Raw genomic sequence first — 20,796 nt, forward strand, 5'->3', positions numbered from 1 at the left:
GATTGCGGTCAGAGTGAACCGCCGCTGCAGGGCAGACCGCTGAGGCTGGTGTTGTGGGTGCAGCAGAGCGTAGCATAACTCCCCACGGGAGGAGTATAGCCTCAGGGCAGTGTATGCGGAGGATGGGGGTGATGGTGCAGGGCAGCAGCAGTAACGACACGGAGTCAGTGATGCAGTCCAGGGCCTTTACTCACAGTTCTTATTATCCAGACCACGTCTGCAGGTAACGGCTGCCCACGTCGTACTGTGCTCACCAGGTGAGGGGCTCAGACAACTCCCAGATAACTTTGGAGCGCTTCACAGGACCCCCTTTGTGTGTCCTTTGTCTGGCCTTTCTTACCAACCCTTCTGTCCGGCTGCCTCGGGCCTCCTCTTGGTAAACTTGGCGCCAGTTTCCCTGACCCTATGTGGTGCCTTCCTAGCGGGTGTAGCGAGGGGCTGCGCCACATAAAATGTCACAGCCTCCGGTTTCTAGCTGAGGGTCGTTTCCTGCCTCCACTAGTTTCGGGGACCGGTCTCCCCCTTTGGCCTGACCCCTCCACGCAGGTGGATTCGGGCGTGCGGTGGCGACTCGCCCGTCCGCACCCCTGGGATCCCTTCATTCCTCGTTCCTGGAGCCTTCTCCGCTCCTCTTCCTTCCTTCTCCCTCTTCCAGGCCTGGGCCTCTGTTACTAGGCCCGCCTCCGGAGCAGAGCTCATGCAGAGCCCCTGCTCCCTGCCACTTCTGCTCAGACTTCTCTGCACTGAACTAAGATGGTGCCCACCTTTTATACTCCCTTCTCAATGCACCCAGGAACTGCTTCCTCCCTGCTCCTGCACTACAGGGTTCCCCTTCCTCAGTGTTCCCTCCCCCCACTCCAGCCAGGGACAGGGACTGTCGTGCCCATCTCAGAGGCATATTGGTCGCCCTGCCCCACGGCAATGTGGTGTAATGCATGCAGGTGTCGGGTCCTGATCCACACTCCATCCTTACCTGAGAGTGAGATATCACACCTCTGGGTGAGGTGCAATACCTCTGTAGCAACCGAGCCCTCAGGGTGCTACAGTTCCATTTATCTTCAGCCTAGGTGACGTATTGTGATACAGGGCCGTGATTTTGGCTATAAAAGGGTCCCCTAGACCCCTACCCCAAGCTTTTTAAGAGAATCATATATGGCGTGCCAGGAGACTCTATGGAATGCTTTCTCAGCATCCAACGAGAGTATCTAATTACAAATTTTTAACTGCATCTAGCCCAGGAAATACTTTGTGCCTAGTAGCAGTGTCTGCTAGTCAGCGGATTATCCCGGCTGTTAAGCAAGCTACACCACCTGTAGTTTGGACACTTAATTTTTTCAAAGGAAATGCTTCGGGACCACGGGATACTCAGTGAAGAGCATCAGGAGGCACCCCAAGGCATAGGGGCTGGGACTGGCAGTAGGATGCCTTGCGGTGGACAGCCGAGCTCGATCCTTATAAAAGCTTTTTAACTGCAGCAGCTTTAGTGGACGCTACTGGAGCTGGAATTACGCGGCTGCTGGCATGAGACTTGCCCTCCAATAGATCCTTGTAAATGGATTTAAAGTGTATTCATTCAAATTAGAGAGACAATTTAAATTAAAAAGCTTAGAGCTGCCTCCACCACAGGGGGGCTCGCTCGACCCACCAGCGGACAGGCACCAGTATTGGGAGAGGGGGGCTGGCCGTCAGGGTTCACCGCGGCTCTGGCACAAACCCGGCGACACGGAGGTGGCACGGGCAGGAGCGGACTGAACGTGTCGGCTTCTCACTTTTTGGATTTTAGAAGGGCATGACATGCCTATATCTGTGTCTCCCCCTCCTTTTACTCCTCCACCTCTTTTCTTTTCGCATGACTATATGTACTTGTCACTTTTCCATGTGTTAGTTGTGTCTTCTGAGCAGTTTGTCAGCTTTTGGACACCTTTGAAGGTGTTTTCTATGTGTTTCTATGTGTTTTTGTTTGCCTGCCATTGGTTTTAACGGTGTTCGAAGGTGTTCGACGAACAGTTCGGCGAACACACGGGTGTTCGACGAACCGAACCGAACTCGAACACTACGGGGGTGGCTCAACACTACTAAGCATATTAGCTTCAGCACAGCCTGTTGCCACTTGGCTGAGGCAGTGCTGCAGTGCTTCCAGCTTGCAACTGATGTGGTCATTTCGGAGATGGATGCTGAAGAGGAGGAGGAGGTGCAGGAGCTGTAGAATGTGGGGGAAACCCTGATTGACCCAGGAACCACAATCCTCTGCGTCGGGAGGACGTGTTCTGTCCCAAGGTCCGACTGGGTCCCGGCTTCCATTATGTTAACCCAGTGTGCCGTCAGCAAGATGTATCGTCCCTGCCCACAAGCACTTGTCCACGTGTCCGTGGTTAGGTGGGTTTTCCCAGTAACTGCGTTGTTGAGGGCACGGCTAATGTTATGGGACACGTGCTCATGTAATGAAGCGACGGCACACCGGGAGAAATAGTGGCGGCTGTGGACCGAGTACCGAGGGACGGCTGCCGCCATCAGGTTGCGGAACGCTTCCGTCTCCACGAGCCTAAAATGCAACATTTTAAGCGGAAGCAGTGGCGAAATGTGTACATTTAGTAGTGTGGCCTGAGGATGAAATATCGAACATGTGAACAGCCCCATAGACTGTCATGGGTACAAGTACTATTCGTGAAAAACTTGCATCTGAATGAGGCCTTAGTAGGTCATAAAGATGTTTAATAGATCAAACATCTTGTACAAGTCATCTTTTGGCTGTGCCAGGAAGAGAACAATGTCATCTGCAAACATCGCATATTTGACCTTGCTTTGCCCTGTGGTTATGAGGGACACTTCAATCTTTTATTGACTGCCCCCTGACTGCTGTGCCCCTTTTAAGGGGTTAAGGTTTTGTGTCCCATGTTGTTCTCTCCTCCCCTACTGGTTTTTCACCCAATGGCCCATTTTCTCCTCCCTTGTTCCCCTCTTCCAATAGGTTGACCCTGCCTGTTCCTGTCTTTCTCCTCACAGCAGTAGGACCGGAAGGCTGCGTGTCCTTCCCTCCCTCCCTTCCCTTCTTATTTGTTCTGTGTGTTTGGGTTGATATTGGGTTTTGTATTTAAGTCACAACTGCGGGCAATTGTTATACCAATATAGTGTTTTTCTGAACAAAGTCTGACTTGCACATAACGATTCGTACTTGTTCAGCTGGCTAATTGTGCCTGATTGATATTTTATAGTACCCACATGCTGAACACGTCTTCTTGGCTGTGACCGACCTTCACCCATTAAAAGAAAGAGTTTTGATAAAATTGTGTCTTGTCTTAATTACATGGGACGTTTTTTGGATAAATATAGTTTGTGGGTCTCAGCAGTCTGCTTGTTATAGCTGTCTCCGATAGCAATACCATTGTGAGAGGTGTCAGAGCTAGACTAAGGAGTAAGGGTAATGAAGAACATCCCTGATGGGTGTTCTTTTCTAGAAGAAAAAGGGTGGATATGTGTCCTGGCGTGCATACTATTGTACTCAGAGACTTGTAGAAGGAGGACAGATAGAACCTGAATGCCCAATCAAAATTCATCTTATGTGTTGCTCTCTCCAGCCCACAACAGAACAAATTATCAAAAGCTTTGTCAGGATCAATCGTTAATATTGCTGTGGAGTTTTGGAGTTCAGGTCTCAATTTTATTTGATTTAAATACTTCGTGACACTGGATACAGCTGAGTTTCCCTGAATAAAACCCACTTTTGTGCTCCCTATGTCCCTCAGCAATATCATTACCTAGCTATCTGCAAAGATTTAAAAAATATTTTTAATCAACATAAATTAATAAAATTGCTAAAAAAATGCTGCAAAAGTAGGGTCTTTATTTTGCTTAATCTAGATTTTTATTTAGGCTGTGTTCACATTATCAGAAATGGATGATCCTTTTAGGTAGCTGTTATGCAAAGCTAAAAGGTTTGGAGAAATCTGGTCCTTCAAGACTTTGAAAAACTCACCTGAATGCGGTCTGGCCCTGGGGCTTTGTCATTTTTACATTTTATTTAAATTTCTCCTTTTACTTCTTGCCCAAGATGTTAGTGATTTTTCTCATATGCTAAAACAGACTGATTTTTATCAGTGTGCTGGATCAGAACCTCATCAGAGGTTAGTCAAGTTGTAAGTTTATGCCATCAGTGTTTCATCAGTTTTTCTCAAGTGTAAAAAAACATCAAGGAGGTTTCTCCTCCTTTTCCTATGAAACAAACATGAAACACATACAGGTGCTTCTCACAAAATTAGAATATCATCAAAAAGTTAATTTATTTCAGTTCTTTAATACAAAAAGTGAAACTCATATATTATATAGAGTCATTACAGAGTGATCTATTTCAAGTGTTTATTTCTGTTAATGTTGATGATTATGGCTTACAGCCAATGAAAACACAAAAGTCATTATCTCAGCAAATTAGAATACTTTATAACAACAGCTTGAAAAATGTTTTTAAAATCCAAAATGTTGGCCTACTGAAATGTATGTTCAGTAAATTCTCTCAATACTTGGTCCGGGGGTCCTTTTGCATCAATTACTTCATCAATGTGGTGTGGCATGGAGGCGATCAGCCTGTGGCACTGCTGAGGTGTTATGGAAGCCCAGGTTGCTTTGATAGCAGCCTTCAGCTCGTCTGCATTGTTGGGTCTGGTGTCTCTCATCTTCCTCTTGACAATACCCCATAGATTCTCTATGGGGTTAAGGTCAGGACAGTTTGCTGGCCAATCAAGAACAGTGATACTGTTGTTTTTAAACCAGGTATTGGTACTTTTGGCAGTGTGGACAGGTGCCAGGTCCTGCTGGAGAATGAAATTTCCATCTCCAAAATGCTTGTCGGCAGAGGGAAGCATGAAGTGCTCTAAAATTTCTTGGTAGACAGCTGCGCTGACTTTGATCTTGATAAAACACTGTGGACCTACACCAGCAGATGACATGGCTCCCCAAACCATCACTGATTGTGGAAACTTCACACTAAACCTCAGGCAGCTTGGATTGTGTACCTCTCCACTCTTCCTCCAGACTCTGGTACCTTGATTTCCAAATGAAATGCAAAATTTACTTTCATCTGAAAACAACACCTTGGACCACTGAGAAACAGTCCAGGTCTTTTTCTCCTTGGCCCGGGTAAGACGCTTCTGGCGTTGTCTATTGGTCATGAGTGGCTTGACACAAAGAATGCGACACTTGTAGCCCATATCCTGGATACGTCTGTGTGTGGTGGCACTTGAAGCAATGACTCCAGCAGCAGTCCACTCCTTGTGAATCTCCCCCAAATTTTTGAAAGGCCTTTTCTTAACAATCCTTTTAAGGCTGTGGTTATCCCGGTTGCTTGTGCACCTTTTTCTACCACACTTTTTCCTTCCACTCAACTTTTCATTAATATGCTTGGATACAGCACTCTGAACAGCCAGCTTCTTTATCAATGTCCTTTTGTGGCTTACCCTCTTTGTGGAGTGTGTCAATGATTGCCTTCTGGACATCTGTCAAGTCAGCAGTCTTCCCCATTATTGTGGAGCCTACTGAAGCAGACTAAGGGACCTTTTTAAATGCTTCGGAAGCCTTTGCAGGTGTTTTTTGTTAACTATTCTAATTTACTGAGATAATGACTTTTGTGTTTTCATAATTATCAACATTAACATAAATTAACACTTGAAATAGATCACTCTGTTTGTAATGACTCTATATAATATATGAGTTTCACTTTTTAAATTGAAGAACTGAAATAAATTAGCTTTTTATGACATTCTAATTTTGTGAGAAGCACCTGTACAGCACTAGGATTCAACTAGAATAGCATCTAAGTACTGAGTTTTTCATGGACCTAAAAACTTCAATGGGAGAGTTATATCTTTGACAAGGATCAAAAAAAGACATGTTTAAGGTTTTTTTTCGCCACCCACTCGGTCCACAAAAAAACTAGGTCATGTGAATAGCTCCATAGACTATGGGTTTGTGTTTTATCTGTGAAAAATGGGGAAAGAATTCGTACGTGAAAAACAGATGCCTGGATGAGTGCTAATTGCCAAACTGAAGCCACCTTGCCACCTTCTGAGTATGAAAGTTCCTTTCCCTCCTGTCAAACCAAAGTAAATATCTGAGTTTTGCTGCTTGCCAGGCTGACTTTGGTCAAAAGGGGAAATTTGGAAATTAGTTTATTGTTATCTCAATAGTGAGCTAAAATGCTCTCTCTTGGTTCACCACTTATTTAAGCTTCACCACATAAATGATTTGTCAACTCTGGGACTGGTTTTGCCATGTCCCAAACAGTTGTGGATTGTTCATATGTTGAGATTTGGAGAATGAATATTTTTGCTACCAGTTCTTCAGATTCCTTTGAAAGTTTCCGGCCCTGATTCATCAAAGTGTTTTCACCAGATATCCAACATAAAACACTTTGAAAAGTTGCAAAAATTTTGTGCAATGCAAAGTTTTGTTAAAATGTTGCAACTTTTTAGCAAACATCACAGCCAGATCCACCAAAGTGGGCACAGCATGAATGGAGCATGGCGTAGCCTGACTGTCAGTCTTCATAAGTTACACCACTTTATAGGTGCATTTATAACATGCACCTAATTCACTAAATGGCATGTGCCTCCTAATGAATTAGACTCATCTCACTCCTGCATGCCCTTCATTAAGGGCAGGTACAGACAGCCATATATTCCTGGGGCGATCATGCAAATCACACTCTAAATAAACGAAGCAAAAAACAATGCTTTATCATGATACTGCTGCAAAAAACAAGCCGCCATACAGTTCCATCAGAGGAAAAATAAGAAAGTTGTACCTCTCAGAATAAAGCGATGCAAAAATAATAATTTTTTTCTATAAAATAGTTTTTATTGTGTAAAAGCGCCAAAACATAAAAAACAATATAAATGTGGTATCGCTGTAATCGTACTGATACAAAGAATAAAGCTGCCTTATCAATATTACCACACGAGTAGCGGCATTAATAAAAACAGAAACACAATTCCTGAATTGCTGGTTTTTATTCATTCTGCTTCCTAAAAATCAGAATAGAAAGCGATCAAAAAATGGCACAAGCCCGAAAATGGTACCAGTATAAACGTCAACTCATCACGCAAAAAAGAAGCCCTCACATGACTCTGTCGGCAGAAATATGGAAAATAGATCTCAAAATATGGTGATGCGCAATAAAAAGCGTTTTTTAGTGTGTGACAGCTGCCAAACATAAAAACCCTGAAGGATAAAGTAGCTTAATCATTTATATAGCACGAGGAACGGCATAAAAAATAAATAAAACCAATTCTTCACCTGCTGTTGATTTGTTCATTCTACCTCCCAAAGATTTCAGTAAGGCTTGGCTCATATTTATCCTGCGCTCTGCGCTGAGCGCTTACACCGGGGATTCCGTGTAAATCTCTGAAATACGTGATACAGACGGAACCTCTGGTGGAAGATTCCCTATAATGAGGCCGATGGAGGCACTGTGGATGCCGTAGGATCTCTACAACAGCAGTTTGCAATTTTCAAATTCCCAAAGGGGTATAATTTCCAAAATGTGGTTACTTGAGGAGGGATTCTGCTATTCTAGCACTTAGGAGCTCTGTATATGGAGTCCGCATACTATTCTAGAAAAATCTGCACTCCAGGAGGCAAATAGTGCTCTGTCCCTCCCGAGTCTCACTGAGTGGCTAAGGAGTACTGTACAGCCACATATTGGGTATTTCTACCTTCAATAGAAATTGTGGGACAAATTTTGGTGCAATTTTTACCCGTTTCCCAGTGTGAAAATGTAAAATCTGGGGCTAAAACAAAATTTTGGTGGTAAAAACTAAATTATTTTTTTCGTCACTGCCCAAAGGTATAAAATTCCGTGACCCACCTGTGGTGTCAATATCCTCACCGCACCCCAAGGTGAACTCATTGAGAGGTGTAGTTTGTAAAATGGAGTCTCTTATGGGGGGTCTGCTCTTCTGGCACCTCAGGGGCTCCGCCATTGTGACAAGGCATCCTCAAACCAGTCCAGCAAAATCTAAACTCCAATATGGTGCTTCCTCCAATTGGGGCTAAAAAACATTTTTGTGTGAAAAATGGGATTTTTTTATTTTCACGGCTCTATGTTTTAAACTTATGTGAAGGACTTGGGGGCTGAAAGTGCTCACCACACATCTAGATAAGTTCCCTGTGGGGTCTAGTTTCCAAAATGGGGTCACTTGTGGGGAGTTTACACTGTTTAGGCACATCGGGGGCTCTCCAAATGTGACATGGCGCCCGTTAATTATTCCAGCAAATTTTACATTCAAAAAGTCAAATGGCACTCCTTCCCTTCTGAGCCATGCCATGTGCCAAAACAGTGGTTTTCCCCCACATATGGGGTATAAGCTTACTCAGCAGAAATTGCACAACAAATTTTATGGTGCAATTTCTCCTGTTACCCTTATGAAAATGCTAAATTTGGGGCAGAAAAACATTTTTGTGGGAAAAATGGGAAAATTTTATTTTTACGGCTCAATGTTTTAAACTTCTGTGAAGCACCTGGGGGTTCATCGTGCTCAACACATATCTAGATAAGTTCCCTGAAGGGTCTAGTTTCCCAAATGAGGTCACTTGTGGGGAGTTTCATCGGTCTCAGGAGAAATTGCACAACAAAGATTGAGGTCCATTTTTTCCTGTTACCCTTTCAAAAATAAAAAAACTTGGGTCTCAAGTAACATTTTTGTGAAAAAAGTTAAATGTTCATTGTTTTCTTCCATGTTCCAAATATTCCTGTGAAGCACCTGAAGGGTTTCTAAACTTCTTGAATGTGGTTTTGAGCACCTTGAGGGGTTCAGTATTTAGAATGGTGTCACTTTTGGGTATTTTCTTATAAAAGGCGCCTCAAAGTCACTTCAAATGTGATGTGGTCCCTAAAAAGAATGATTTTGTAAATTTGGCTGGAAAAATTAGAAATCGCTGGTCAACTTTTAACCCTTATAACTTCCTAACAAAAAAAAGTTGTTTCCAAAATTGTGTTGATGTAAAATAGACAAGTGGGAAATGTTATTTATTAACTATTTTGTGTGACATCTCTCTGATTTAAGGGCATGAAAATTAAAAATTTGAAAATAGCGAAATTTAAAATATTTTCGTCAAATTTCCGATTTTTTTCACAAATAAACGCCAGTCATATCAAATAAATTTACCACTATCATGAAGTACAATATGTCATGAAAAAACAGTCTCAGAAGGGTTCAAGAGTTATTACCTCATAAAGTGACAGTGGTCAGAATGGTAAAAATTGGCCTGGTCATGAAGGGGAAAACAGGCTTGGGGGGGAAGCGGTTGAATGGCCATTATTTTTTTTAATTCTGGATTAATATTTTATGCAACAAGAAAAAAAAGTGTGTGTATTCATACATTGGTACATTACGGCTTCATAGACTTCTATAGGTTTTAAAACATGGCTTCGTACAGCTCAGAGGTTGTACCATTGGTTTGACAGGCTTACCAAAAGTTGGAGTAAATTCTAAAAGAAATGTGCACCTGCTCAATATCTGAAACAATTAATTAAAAAAGGGGCAAAAATGTAAGCAAAATGCAGTTTTTACAGTCCTTTATTGACCAAAGAAGGCAAAAAAAACCTGTGAAGCTAAATGGAAATTAAAGCTGAATCTTGCAAATCTGTCAAAAGTAAGACTTGTCAGAGTTTATTCTAATAACATAAAATATTTTTTTTAGCAATTTGAATAATATCACTGTTTACTGTTCTTGGAATTTTGCAGTCAAAAATTCAATTTCTATGAGAATACAAAAAAAAAAAACATATAAAATATAAAGATAAATAAGTCTAGAGTTTTCTGCATAGTTATTTTTTGACACATAAATGACGAAATAGGATATACTAGAATTTGAATTAGGCATCAATTTGCTAATGTGTTTCTATTTAATATCAGCAAACATTATTAATCACACAATGGATCATCTGGTTGCATTTATTCTTACCTTCCTTATAAAACCAAATCAAATATGTCCGTTCTGTACAGAAGCTGGAGCCCAAAATGGAAAGATGTAACAACTTTTCACCTTTTAGATGACTATCCTCCTCCTACGCCTTCCTGGTGGCTTCTGGACATTTTAATGATTATTCAAGTGCATGTAGACACATATAAAGTATTGACCTATTACACATTTACGCCACTCTGACAACAGTTCTTGTTTTAAATCAACACTATTAAAATTGAGATTTAAAGGGTATTAAAAAGTGTTTTTCACCTTTTCCCTTATCTTTAAAGTACCCGATGTCTGCAATTTAATATTACCTGGGGATGTTTGAAGTATACAACAAGGTCCATAGACATGAAATATGAAGAGCTATTATGTACCTAAATAAAATTGTGTTGGCTAGATGACTGGACAGGAAAACCCTCAGCAAGATACAGTACCAGCAAAGTGGATTAGAATTTTGTAATCTCATCCACGTCTTTCTTTTTGTCAATCTAGAAATTGAAGTTCAAGGAAAAAATGGGGTCCAGTTTTCAGATCCAATTGCAGATAATATTGTGATTTTACTGTTAATCCATTAAAAAGATATACACACTGCAAAAATCAAATAAATAAAGGAGGAGACCTCAGTGAAACCTACGCGTTTCGAACGCCAAATATTCTTAATTCTGATCGAGGAACGTTTTGCCCCATGTGACCACTACAACCAATCAGAGACTTTAGCAGTGATATGATAAAAGAGGCCACTGCCATTAATGAATACCATTTCCATGAAAGGGTACACTTGGTCTGCATAAATGTTTAAGTAGTTGGTATGTGCCAAAGTTACATCCAAATGAATGCCAGAACCCAAGGTTTTCCAGCAGAAAATTGCCTGAATATTAGTCTGCCTCTGCCAGCCTTCCTTCTTCCCATAGGGCATCCTGGTACCACTTATTTCCCAGGTTACCTGTAGTCGACATGTTCGTAAGGAAAGTATGATTCCTCAGACCAGGTCAGCTTTGTCTATTGCATGACAGTCCCGTTTTTATACTCACTTGACGATTTTAGCTGGCTTTTGTAATGAACGGAGGTCGGCATACTTTGGTCAGTCTGCGGCTACATAGCCTAAAATGCATCAAGGTGCAATACACTCTGTGTTCTGACATCTTTCTAACATAGCGAATATTAACGTTTTCAGCAATTTGTGATAAAATAGTTCTTTGAGATTCCATCAGGCTGGTTAGTCTTCACTGTCTACGTGCATCAAGGAGCCTTGGGTACCCATGACTCTGTCAACAGTTCACACGTTGTCCTTCCTTAGACTACTTTTGACCCTTTAACAACCACCAATACGCATTAAAATGGAAGCTGTTAAGGGGCCTTATTGCTGTATATGACAGCTGATACCCTGCAGCATTGGCCCCGACTGGTTTTGGAACCGATCGGTGCCGATTAACCCTAACTCTTTAATTGGCACTGTCAATCTTGACAGAGGCATTTATGTTTAAGAAAAGGTTAACAGACCCCCTTTAACACTATCGCCCCCCTTCCCCAGCGACCGTAATCGTGGGTGGTAATAGTCGCCATGGCACCATGAAATCATCTGATGACCCCATGGTACAGTGGCCTGTTAAACCCAGCTATAAGATGGATCTAACAGTCTGTGTCCGTGAAGCGCTGTAAGGTCTCATGCACTGCAGCACACAAGTATTGCTGTGCATGAGACCAACGATCAAGGTAAAAAATATTCATGTCCTACAGTGGGACTACGTGAAAAAGTAAAAGAAAAAAGTTAAATAAAATATTTAAAGCAAAAAAAAAACACACAAAAAAAGCACAAAAATCACGAAAACCTGTTTTGCTAGGAAAAACGCACCCTTGTGTGAAAACAAAAATAAACAATAAATGTACACATAATTAGTATCACTGTTTCTGGAACCATCCGAACTTTAAAAGTGTCATATTATGTATTCCATACGGCGAACGCCATACAAAAAAATAATAAAAAACACACACCAAATTTAGCTTTTCATTACACTGACACACACAAAATTTAAAAAGTGATAAAAAAAATCATACGTAAAAAAATCGCATGAATGAGAACGCCTAATCATCCCACAAAAAGACAAGCCCTAATATGGCTCATTCAATGAAAAAGTGAAAAGGTTCCAGCTCTCAGAAACAGGCGATGTGAAAAAATCTCAGAAAAAAAACATCTCAGAAAAAAAGCATGGCATGGAGGTTACAAAGTGAAAACACCTGTGGGGCCAAAATAGTCCCTGCACAATAGATGAATTTATTGAGATGTGCAATTTCTACAATGGGGCCACTTTGGTGATTTTCCTGCTGTTCTTACACATTTGGGACTCAAAAACCATTCTAGCAAAATCTGTGCTCCAAAAGCCAAACAGCAGCTCCCTTTTTCTCAGCCCTGGTGTGTGTCTTAACAGTAGTTTTTAACGACATGTAGGACATCACTGTGTTCGAAAAAAATGCGCAATAAATTGTGGGGTTCAGTTTTACCTATTAACCCTTGTGTAACTGACATATTTGCAGCTAATAAAAAAAATAATAATTTTACCACTAAAATGTTACATTTCCATGTCCCAATGTGCTAAAATTCTGTGGGTTCTAAATACTCACTACACCCCTAGATGAATGCCTTAAGCAGTAGAGTTTCCAATAAGGGTTCACTTGTGGTGGTTCTGCTGATCTGGCACCTCGAGGGCTTGGCTAATGGAGCCCACAATCTATTTTAGGCCATGTTCACGCACTCAGTATTTGGTCAGTATTTTACATCAGTATTTAAAAGTCAAAATCAGAAGCCGGTGAAAAATGCAGAAGTGGTGCATGTGTTTTTAGTGGTAAGAATGTACGAGGGTCAGTCAATAAGTAATGCCTCCTAATTTTTTTCTCCTTAAATAAGGTAGTTATGTTAAATATTCGAATTTGGCACAATACCTCAAACCTTCTTCTCCAATCCACAGCAATTGCAACTTCCTGCACCAACAGGTGGCAGGACTGTATCCGTTTGCAAAATGGCTGACATCGATGTTCGTATTAGACAACGTTCTGTGATTGAATTCTCGCATGCAGAAGGTGAAACGCCCATTCGAATTCATGAGAGACTGAAAAATGTGTACGGTGATGCAACAGTGGATGTCAGTACTGTTAGACGATGGGTTCGTCGCTGTAACACAGCTGAAGGGCCATCACCGTTGGCTGACAAAATGCGGAGTGGCAGGCCAGTAGCCGCAGTGACTCCAAGCAACATTCAGCGAGTCGATGACATCATTCGTGGTGACCGCCGGGTGACTGCAGATGAATTGTGTGGCATTATCTGCCTCAGTAAAGGCAGTGTGATGAAAATTATTGGACAACTGGGATACAGAAAAGTTTGTGTTCACGGTGGGTCCCAAGAATGCTTTTTACCATGCTGGAATACATGCCCTTGTTAAACGGTGGATCAAGACTGTGGAAATGGATGGAGATTATACTGAAAAGTGACAAATTAATCGTTAATGTTGTGGTTTTCAACCTATGTAATTGCCTTTGAATTTCTTGCCAATTAAAATGAGAAAAAAATAGGAGGCATTACTTATTGACTGACCCTCGTAATTTTTAGTTTTCACATCTAAATGTTGCCAAGTTTTGTAAATGACCTAAAAATGCTCAGTTCACCCATAGATGAATTCCTTGAGAGGTCTAGAATCCAAAATGGGGTCACTTGTTGGGGGCTATTGTTGTTTAGGCATCTCAGGGCCTGTGCAAATGTGACATGGCATTCACAATCTATTCCATACAAATTTATGCTCCAAAAATCAAATAGCGCTCTTTCCTTTCCAAGCTTTGCCCTTTGCCCAAACAGTAGTTTTTGACCACTTCCTAACAAAAAAAAATTGTTACCCAAATTGTGTTGATGTAAAGTAGACATGTGGGAAATGTTATTTATTAACTATTTTGTGTGACATCTTCCTGATTTAAGGGCATGAAAATTGCGAAATTTTAAAGATTTTCGCCAAATTTCCGATTTTTTTTCACAAATAGGCGCCAGTCATATCAAATAAATTTACCACTATCATGAAGTACAATATGTCATGAAAAAACTGTCTCAGAAGGGTTCAAGAGTTATTACCTCATAAAGTGACAGTGGTCAGAATGGTAAAAATTGGCCTGGTCATGAAGGGGAAAACAGGCTTGGGGGGGAAGCTGTTGAATGGCCATGACTCTTATAAAAACTGCCATTATTTTTTTTAATTCTGGATTAATATTTTATTCAACAAGAAAAAAAGTGTGTGTATTCATACATTGGTACATTACGGCCTCATAGAATTCTATAGGTTTTAAAACATGGCTTCGTACAGCTCAGAGGTTGTACCATTGGTTTGACAGGTTTACAAGAAGTTGGAGTAAATTCTAGAAGAAATGTGCACCGGCACATAATCTGAAACAATTAATTAGAAAAGGGGCAAAAATGTATGTAAAATTTTGTAATCTCATCCACGTCTTTCTTTTTGTCAATCTAGAAATTGTAGTTCAAGGAAAAAAAGGGGTCCAGTTTTCAGATCCAATTGCAGATAATATTGTGATTTTACTGTTAATCCATTAAAAAGATATACACACTGCAAAAATCAAATAAATAAAGGAGGAGACCTCAGTGAAACCTACGCGTTTCGAACGCCAAATGTTCTGAATCCTGATCCAGGAACGTTTTGCCCCATGTGACCACTACAACCAATCAGAGACTTTAGCAGTCATATGATGAAAGAGGCCACTGCCATTAATGAATACCATTTCCATGAAAGGGTACACTTGGTCTGCATAAATGTTTAAGTAGTTGGTATGTGCCAAAGTTACATCCAAATGAATGCCAGAACCCAAGGTTTTCCAGCAGAAAATTGCCTGAATATTAGTCTGCCTCGGCCAGCCTTCCTTCTTCCCATAGGGCATCCTGGTACCACTTATTTCCCAGGTTACCTGTGGTCGACATGTTCGTAAGGAAAGTATGATTCCTCAGACCAGGTCAGCTTTGTCTATTGCATGACAGTCCCGTTTTTATACTCACTTGACGATTTTAGCTGGCTTTTGTAATGAACGGAGGTCGGCATACTTTGGTCAGTCTGCGGCTACATAGCCTAAAATGCATCAAGGTGCAATACACTCTGTGTTCTGACATCTTTCTAACATAGCGAATATTAACGTTTTCAGCAATTTGTGATAAAAAAGTTCTTTGAGATTCCATCAGGCTGGTTAGTCTTCACTGTCTACGTGCATCAAGGAGCCTGGGGTACCCATGACTCTGTCAACAGTTCACACGTTGTCCTTCCTTAGACTACCTTTAACCCTTTAACGACCACCAATACGCATTAAAATGGAAGCTGTTAAGGGGCCTTATTGCTGTATGACCTTATTGCTGTATGACAGCTGATACCCTGCAGCATTGGCCCCGACTGGTTTTGGAACCGATCGGTGCCGATTAACCTTAACTCTTTAATTGGCACTGTCAATCTTGACAGAGGCATTTATGTTTAAGAAAAGGTTAACAGACCCCCTTTAACACTATCGCCCCCCTTCCCCAGCGACCGTAATCGTGGGTGGTAATAGTCGCCATGGCACCATGAAATCATCTGATGACCCCAGGGTACAGTGGCCTGTTAAACCCAGCTATAAACTGGATCTAACAGTCTGTGTCTGTGAAGTGCTGTAAGGTCTCATGCACTGCAGCACACAAGTATTGCTGTGCATGAGACCAACGATCAAGGTAAAAACTATTCATGTCCTACAGTGGGACTACGTGAAAAAGTAAAAGAAAAAAGTTAAATAAAATATTTAAAATCCAAATAAAACACACCAAAAAAGCACAAAAATCACGAAAACCTGTTTTGCTAGGAAAAACGCACCCTTGTGTGAAAACAAAAATAAACAATAAATGTACACATAATTAGTATCACTGTTTCTGGAACCATCCGAACTTTAAAACTGTCATGTTATGTATTCCATACGGCGAATGCCATACAAAAAAATAATAAAAAACACACCCCAAATTTAGCTTTTCATTACACTGACACACACAAAATTTAAAAAGTGATAAAAAAATCATACGTAAAAAAATAAAAAAATCGCATGAATGAGAACGCCTAATCATCCCACAAAAAGACAAGCCCTAATATGGCTCATTCAATAAAAAAGTGAAAAGGTTACAGCTCTCAGAAACAGGCGATGTGAAAAAATCTCAGAAAAAAAAACATCTCAGAAGAAAAGCATGGCGTGGAAGTTACAAAGTGAAAAACCTGTGGGGCCAAAATAGTCCCTGCACAATAGATGAATTTATTGAGATGTGCAATTTCTATGCATTGTTTCTGGATCACTTTGCTGCCTGGCTTCCAAATTTTCTTCTATCCTGCGACATCCCCACAATAATCATGGGAAATTTTAACATCCCAATTGGCGATCCTCTTTCCCCATCTGCCGCTCACCTTTTATCACTAACCTCCTCCTTCGGCCTTTCACAGCTTGCTAATTCTCCTACACATGAGGACGGGAACACATTGGACCTGATCTTCTCCCGGCTTTGCTCAGTACATGACTTTACTAACTCTCCCCTTCCATTGTCTGACCATAATCTTCTTTCATTCTCTGTCAAGAACTGTGACTCTACTCAAGACCCCCCCCCCCCACACTTTCCACACTTATAGAAATATACACGCCATTAACACCCAGAAATTTATGAAAAAGTTGCAATCATCATTGGCCCCAATCTCCTCCCTCTCATGTCCCGACTCTGCATTGAAGCATTATAACGAAATAATGCTATGCGCCCTGGATGAAGCCGAACCTCCTACACAGAGAACAATTCGGCATAAATGGCGACAACCCTGGCACACACCTCAAACACGTCTTCTCCAGCGGTGCTCCAGGTGCGCTGAAAGGCTGTGGAGAAAATCTAATCTGCCCGAAGATTTCCTCCATTATAAATTTATGCTGAAAACATATAACTCTGCGCTTCACCTCTCCAAACAAACCTACTTTAACAACCTCATAATCTCACTTTCCAATAATCCTAAACGCCTCTTTGACACGTTTCATTCTCTCCTCAATCAAACAGCACAGGCCCGATCACCAACCTCAGCGCTGACGATCTGGCCAATTATTTCAAAGAAAAAATTGACCATATCCGACAGGAAATTTTCTCCCAATTACCAAACGTTATGCATGCTCTCCCCCGCCACATTGTATCTTGCTCACTTTCTGACTTCGAACCAGTCACAGAAGATGAAGTGATCAGGCTCCTCGCATCTTCTCGCCCTACCACCTGCACCAGTGACCCTATTCCCTCACATCTCCTTCAGTCCCTTGCTCCAGCTGTCACCATTCACCTAACTAAAATTTTCAACCTCTCCCTCTCATCTGGTATCTTTCCCTCTTCTTTTAAACATGCCAGCATACATCCATTACTTAAAAAAACATCCCCTGACCAGAACTGCACGGCCAACTACAGACCTGTTTCCAATCTTCCCTTTATCTCTAAACTCCTGGAACGCCTGGTCCATTCCCGTCTAATCCGCTATCTCTCAGACAACTCTCTTCTTGACCCTTTACAATCTGGTTTCTGCTCTTTACATTCTACTGAAACTGCCCTCACTAAAGTCTCTAATGATCTACTAGCAGCTAAATCTAATGGTCACTACTCCCTGCTGATTCTCCTGGATCTCTCTGCAGCATTCGACACTGTGGATCACAAGCTCCTCCTCACTATGCTCCGCACTATTGGCCTCAAGGACACTGTTCTCTCCTGGTTCTCCTCCTATCTCTCTGACCGCTCCTTCTCTGTGTCTTTCGCCGGCTCCTCCTCCTCTCTCTTTCCCCTTACTGTCGGGGTTCCTCAAGGATCAGTCCTAGGCCCCCTTCTTTTCTCCTTATACACCGCTCCCATTGGACAATCAGCAGAATCGGTTTTCAGTACCATCTCTATGCTGATGACACCCAATTATACACCTCTACTCCGGACATCACCCCTGCATTATTACAAAAGACCAGTGATTGTCTTTCTGCTGTCTCTAACATTATGTCCTCCCTCTGTCTAAAACTGAATCTGTCAAAAATTGAACTACTCGTATTTCCTCCCTCCACTAACCTACCTGTGCCCGATATTGCCATTTCCGTTTGTGGCTCAACCATTACTCCCCAACAACAAGCCCGCTGTCTTGGGGTCATTTTTGACTCAGATCTTTCCTTCACTCCTCACATCAAATCACTCGCTCGTTCATGTCATCTACACCTCAAAAACATCTCAAGAATCAGGACTTTTCTCACCTTTGACTAGGCAAAAACTCTTACTGTAGCTCCTATTCATTCCTGTCTGGACTACTGCAACTCTCTACTTATCGGGCTCCCTCTTACTAACTCTCCCCTCTCCAATCCGTCCTTAACGCAGCAGCCAGGATCATATTCCTCGCCAACCGCTACACCGACGCCTCTTCCCTGTGCCAGTCACTGCATTGGTTACCCATCCAATATAGAGTTCAATTTAAACTTATCACGCTTACCTACAAAGCGCTCCATGCTTCAGTACCCCCCTACATCTCCTCCCTTGTCTCAGTCTACCACCCTACACGTGCCCTCCGTTCTGCCAGTGACTCAAAACTAAAATCCTCCATAATCCGAACTTCCCACTCCCGTCTCCAAGATTTCTCGCGTGCTGCGCCAGTTCTTTGGAATGCACTACCCAGGACAGTTTGATTAATTCCCAATACCCACAGTTTCAAGCGGACCTTAAAAACCCATTTCTTTAGACTGGCGTATCGCCTCCACACACTATCTGTCCATCCCAGTTGTCCATCCCAGTTGTCCCCCATATTAAAATCTTCTTCAGTTTCAGGTTCATATCAACCATGCACATAATAGCCTCGGTCAGGACTGCACACATACTGGCAGGCGACCAGTCCATGTATTATTATTTATCCTATTTAGTATATCAAGGCTGCATTATACAATATATGTTCATTCTACCTTTTGTGTCTCCCCCATTTCCTCATAGACTGTAAGCTTGCGAGCAGGGCCCTCACTCCTTTCGATATGAAATGTTTATTCTGTATTGTCGGTTTAAGTCCTGCCTAAAATTTGTAAAGTGCAGCGGAATATGTTGGCGCTATAAAAATTAAAATCATTATTATTGCTATAATTTCTACAATGGGACGACTTTGGTGATTTTCCTGCTGTTCTAGCAGCTTTGGGACTCAAAAACCATTCTAGCAAAATCTGTGCTTCAAAAGCCAAACAGCAGCTCCCTTTTTCTCAGCCCTGGTGTGTGTCTTAACAGTAGTTTTTAATGACATGTAGGACATCACTGTGTTCGAAAAAAATGCGTAATAAATTGTGGGGTTCAGTTTTACCTATTAACCCTTGTGTAACTGACATATTTGCAGCTAATAAAAATTTTTTTTTTACCACTAAAATGTTAGATTTCCATGTCCCAATGTGATAAAATTCTGTGGGTTCTAAATACTCACTACACCCCTAGATGAATGCCTTAAGCAGTGGATTTTCCAATATGGGTTCACTTGTGGTGGTTCTGCTGATCTGGCACCTCGAGGGCTTGGCTAATGGAGCCCACAATATATTTTAGGCCATGTTCACACACTCAGTATTTGGTCAGTATTTTACATCAGTATTTAAAAGCCAATATCAGAAGCGGGTGAAAAATGCAGAAGTGGTGCACGTGTTTTTAGTGGTAAGAATGTAATTTTTAGTTTTCACATCTAAATGTTACCAAGTTTGGTAAATGACCTAAAAATGCTCAGTTCGCCCCTAGATGAATTCCTTGAGAGGTCTAGAATCCAAAACGGGGTCACTTGTTGGGGGCTATTGTTGTTTTGGCATCTCAGGGCCTGTGCAAATGTGACATGGCATTCACAATCTATTCCATACAAATTTATGCTCCAAAAATCAAATAGCGCTCTTTCCTTTCCAAGCTTTGCCATGTGTCCAAACAGTAGATTTTGACCACATGTGGAGTATCACTATGTTGGGGAGAAATTGCATAACAAATTACGGGGCTTTCTCTTACCAATGGATTCTCCCATCTTTAGTCATAACCATTGTCCCAACCTCACAAGTGCCTCTGTTTTGGAAAGGTGTGATCTTGACGTCTAGCTTTCACAATTTTGCCATGCTGCTAGTATGAAAGCAGATATTATTATTATATTTCAATATTAGGCCATTTTCCTTCTTTCATTCTACAGTAGTTGCTATTTATTACAGTAACTGGATTCGACAGATGTTAGATACCATGGGGCCAGACATACATTGGTGACCCTCTTGGGTTTGTCATTTTGGTTTCAAACAGATCATTTTTGAAGTTACATTTCTTGACCTAACCCAGTGGTTAAATATGAGTCATGACATGATATCCTGGTTGTGTTTTTTATTGTCAGATAATACTACTTTGATCATAACACAAATCTAGTAAAATACAGTCATGAAACAAGAACCTGTGTGCAGTAAACTGTATAAAATCCAGCTCAGACGGGTCAGTGTGGGTTTAGTGAGATCATTTGTTTGACATTGATGTAATCATCCCTTCAGGTACAGTACATGGAATCAGATTGTTAAAGGGGTTGTCCGGCCTGAGGGTTCAAGTCTGCTGTTACTCTATGTGCGCTTATTCTCCTGGGCATGTCATCGCAAGTATGTGATTTGCATACATGCAGTTATGTGCCAACTAGATGAATTCGGCTGCACTCAATGCAAGTGTATTGAAATGTAGTGAGTGTAGCCGGATGAGAGACTGTCCGCTCCCGGTACCAGCACCGGAGAATCCTCGCAGTGCACACGCTGTGAGAATTCCTAAGTCTTCAGTCA

General features: G+C 41.6%; 1 protein-coding gene across 3 annotated transcripts in view; it reads right to left on the minus strand.

Moving 5' to 3' along the window:
* Positions 1-10,110, minus strand: part of LOC141224238 (zona pellucida sperm-binding protein 3 receptor-like) — a 135,921-nt gene extending 125,811 nt beyond the window's left edge. For all 3 annotated transcript variants that reach the window (XM_073666892.1, XM_073666891.1, XM_073666890.1), the window contains exon 1: positions 9,955-10,110. The gene's annotated coding sequence lies outside the window, so the exon portion shown is untranslated. The remainder of the gene's footprint in view (positions 1-9,954) is intronic.
* Between the last annotated feature and the right edge of the window lie 10,686 nt (positions 10,111-20,796).

The sequence above is a fragment of the Phyllobates terribilis genome, unplaced genomic scaffold, assembly GCF_046119375.1.
Source record: "Phyllobates terribilis strain yellow unplaced genomic scaffold, ASM4611937v1 Scaffold_2__4_contigs__length_985480577, whole genome shotgun sequence".
NCBI classification, from domain to species: domain Eukaryota; kingdom Metazoa; phylum Chordata; class Amphibia; order Anura; family Dendrobatidae; genus Phyllobates; species Phyllobates terribilis.